Raw genomic sequence first — 4,618 nt, 5'->3', positions numbered from 1 at the left:
GGAACCTACCTGTCCGCTGGTTGCTGCCGAAAGGGCCTGGGGCACCGCTCAACACCCCCACCCCCTCCCCCGCTCCTGTTTTTCCCACAACACACATCTTATCTTTTTTCTGATACTCCTCCTACTTTTCATGATAGAAATGACTGACAAACATCCACCTCCAACTGACTCTCTTAAATTTATTAACTGTACAGATGAACTCAGGCATCAAACACTCTAAATAAATCCTACATTCCCAATTAAAGACACAACTAAACCCAAGCCATCTTCTCTCTCTCTCTCCCTCTCTCTCTCTCTCTCTCTCTCTCTCACACACACACACACACACACACAGTCATGGTCAAACCTTCATCTGAGTAAATGCCATCAGCAAATTGTCTCCTAAACTCCACTGATACCTCCTTCAGTGTCTCCCACTTCTTTCTTTGTACCTCTCTTCAATATCTTCCATTAGTCACAATCTCTCTCACTGTTGACAGCTTCTCCCTTTAGCAAACAAAGCCAAGTTCTCTCAAACTTTCTATACCAACCCTCAAACCTGTTAAAAACTTTCCCTCTCACCATTTGTCAAAAGCCTTCCCAATCATCCATATTGCTAAAATATTTCAATTTCAGAGCCCACCTGAATACCCAGGGAAAGACAAATAATGTAACAAAAGCCTCTCAAATTGTATTCTTTCCTTCATAACCATACCCCGACCCTGCTTTCAGATAACAGTTGTTCCTAAATTAACCTTATATAGCCAATCTAAATTTTCCTGGCTCCTTCCAAGAAGTCTCAAACAGACTCCAGATTAGTATTCCTGCCAACCAACGGCCTAAATTTTTCTGCCTATTGCTTGTTCCTAAGGGTGAAATCTTTCCCTATTTCCCTGATTTTAGGACTCCTTTTCCTAACCACCAGGAGAATGAACCTAAAAGTTTCAAATGTACATCCAAGATAATTTTATCTAAATTCCTTAACTTTATCTCTGTTCCTAGTCTATCTGTTCCAAAAGATTTTAAATCCACTGTAGACTGCTTCAGAAACACCAGTGTCAGCCTCAAATGTGTCCTTGGAATCAACATCTTGGTCCAACCTCACAGATTATACTTCCTCAGCCTCAGATGGTCCAACAGAATCTGGTCGTAGACTGACACAGCCTGCTTTACCCAACCTTGACTAGCAACCAAGCTTCCTTGGGTTTCCTAACAACAACACTTCAGTGTCAGCAGGAAGCAGCTTGTGACCTGATGATAAAACAAGAATCTAGGAATGAGGAGACTCTAGCCAGCTCACAAACATGGCTTTGGCAGGCCTTGCCCTTCTCCCCCACTCCTGTCTTGCTAAAAATTACATTCCTGAAGCTAGACCCAGCTTCTATTCCCTTATTTGGCCACTTCCTTCTCCCAGGGTTGATTTCCAAGGTCAGAGCATTAAAGTGTTGAAGCCTAGCAATCATGTAATTAACGTTCAATAGAAATTGAACACCTCATCCTAACAAGGGGTTTCCTCTTTTATCTTTATAAAGTACCATTTTCGTCTCGTATGGGCCATGTTTGCCTCTTCTCTATCTAATCAGTCCTTTGTCTCATGTAATAATACCTGCTCTCCTTCTTCCTTTTTCCCTCCCTCTTTTCCCTTGTCCTATATCTTCTGTCTGTGTCTCTTATTCCCAAGTCCTATGTCCCTCTGGGGCAAATAAATCTCTTTTTTGCTGAGAACTTGGTCTTGGTGTTTCTAGGATGATACTGTATCCTTACTGTTTATTCTATCCTTTTCTGTTCAATGAAGTATTTAAAGTCTAAACTTGAATAATAATACAAGAGATAGATAAAAATGACACAAATAGGAAATAAAATGTCAAATTATACTTTTTTGTAGATTTTATACATAAAGACTTCCAAGACTCCCCCAGAAAGTTGTACAGTTAACAAACCATTCAGCAAAGTAGCAGGATACAAAATTAACAAATGAAAGCTTTCTTGCTTTTGAAAGACAAATGTCTCAAGAAAGAAATCTAACAAAATCTTGAAATTAATACAACAAAGGAAGTGGAATACTTGTCCAATGAAAGCTGAGGCACTCAAGGAAGAAGTTGAAGGAAATAGGAGATGGAAAGCTCTCCCATGATCATTGATTGTCAGGATCATTATTGGGAAAATGGCCATGATACCAAGAAGAATATATAGATTGTACACAATCCCAATACTCTTTTGTTTTTACCAATTACTGTACTTATCAATTTTCATCAAAAAAGGTATTTTTTGCCTGTGGCAGGTAATATACAGATCCACAACTGGCCACTGTGCAGAGATTAGAAGCTATGGAATACTTACTTCTGATTTAAACACTTACATAATAATATTACCCACAAGATTCAGGGCTCACAGTTGAAAGGGCTTTGGGAAGAATGTTCAAACTAGAGATAGTAGAAGTGTATAGTAAAAGAGAGTTTTCAGGACATAATAAGGATGTTGAACAGATATACTCCTAGCAACTGTGATTTCATGAATATGACCTGTACTAGTCAAGTCAGCTAAAATCCCAACATGGATAAGGTGGATTTGGGGTGGGGCTAATGAGGACCTATTGGGAAATGAAAGCTGTTAAGGGAGTCAGTTTTCTTCAGGGATGTGGTCCCTGAGAGGTTACTGTGTTCCAGTGGGTGATCACATACTTATACACATGCAATTACCATGAAGTGGAAGCAGTGGGCTTAAGTAAAGAACATAAAAAGTTGGGAGGGAAAATTTGCATGGTAACTAGATAAGGAGTTGGAAGAGAGGCTTGATTCAATTACTTTTTCATTTTTTGAAGAATTCTACCAATCTGTTACTCATGCTGATATTTCCCCCCTCTGTCTGCTGGCATCACAAGTACACATCCATGGGTTGGTTAAAAACACATGAAGGTATGAAGTTCTCAAATAAAAGAAAATTAACATTACAAGGGAATACAGAATTTACTAGGCAGTGACCTTCAGTCATCACCCTGCTGAGTTTTGCATGGCCATGAAAGGAATGGAGTATGGTGTGGCTTTTGGACCCTAGAGAAGAGCCAGCAGGGCATGGGCCTCCATGACTGTTGACTGCTGGTAGATGTAAGGCTTGTTTTATAATAATGTATATATTTCACTTCATATTCCTTTCTCAGGAAATATTTTTCCTGCTAAGATTATCAGGTAATGGTTTCCTTGCCCAGGCTAATGACTCTATGATAATTAGAAACAGCACTAGTTTGGAAGGTGAAAGTGTATCTAGTGTTCTTCAGCAAGGTAGTAAACACTGTTAACTTCAGGACGTCCCTTAAGGCTGTGGGAAATAACTCTGAAAACATGAGTTCAAGAATATAAATAGAATTTCTTAACTATGGACAATATAAGGATGGAATATGAATTGTATGAGGGGCTTCATGGACCCAAAAGAACAGAGGAAGCTGCACTAGTGAGTCAGTAAAGGGAAAGAAATCATTAAAAATCAAGGCTCATTGTTCAAAAGGAGTCAGGAAGTAAGGGGATGGTGATCTCAGGATGGTATCCCACCCAACCAAGCTTATTATTTGTGTTTATAAAGGCAGTCAGACTTCTGAGGACAAGGTCAGCCTGGGACAGTGCAAATTTAGGTCCAAGCATGGTGGGAAGGGTGATGACAGAGCCAGATCCCACCCAGCTAGATAGATCTATGCTTACAAAAGCAGACAGACCTTTGAATTCATTTGCTATGTTAAGAAAATGTACTTGTTGTCTCTTTCTAAGAATCAAGGGACTAATGTCATAAAATACCAATTCATAGCATAATCAAAAAGGAATCTGGGGTAATGATTGAATTGATATATAAATAAAAGACTGGGCTTTGGTCTGCAAGAGCTAAGCTATCTGCATGAGTTATCTACGAGAGCTGTCTCTAGTAGAATACAACACTGTTAGCTTGCACCTATGATTGACTTCAAGTTGTCCTTTCATCACTCACAAACACTCATTCCACAGGAACTCCTCTCCAAGCTGACTCTGGTCCTTGTCACACCCCATTTCCTGGGAATGATGAGGGCAAAAGCTCCTTTCTATTTGATAGGGAACATTGTTGTATTTTTACTTGTTGTATTGTCCATATGTTGCTAATCTTCTTGAAACAATTTCATAGTATAGCAGAGAAGTATAAGTATGATGCTAAGAAATGACATTTAATATTTTCTAGCAAGGATGTTGGAAAGTTAATTTGTAATACCTATAGACTCAGATCAAGCAGGAAAGATATGGATTTGCCCTTAGAAAATGAAAGCTGAAACCACATGCCTCCATTAAACCACATAAACCTTTAAAAATAGCTAAATAGGAATGAATTTGGGAAAAGACTACCTGAGACTGAACAGGATGTGTCCTTGTGACTCCAGCAACCAAAGCAGGGGCAATAGCAACATGGGTGGCAGAGTGATAGAATTTCTTTAAAAATTGAAAAAAAATCTACCTTATAAAACTACAAAATATCTATGAAAAGATGTGGTCACTATTAATATACTTTCTTGATGGAATTCTTTTCCAATGAGCTTAAATCCATATGGTCATTGAGATAATAAATACCTAGGCAGCAAGACCTGCAAGCACTAAAAAACCGTTAAGTCCTTTCAACCTCTTTGCTA

This window comes from Grammomys surdaster, unplaced genomic scaffold, assembly GCF_004785775.1.
Source record: "Grammomys surdaster isolate TR1022 unplaced genomic scaffold, NIH_TR_1.0 125919, whole genome shotgun sequence".
NCBI classification, from domain to species: domain Eukaryota; kingdom Metazoa; phylum Chordata; class Mammalia; order Rodentia; family Muridae; genus Grammomys; species Grammomys surdaster.
This window is presented reverse-complemented; position numbering follows the sequence as displayed.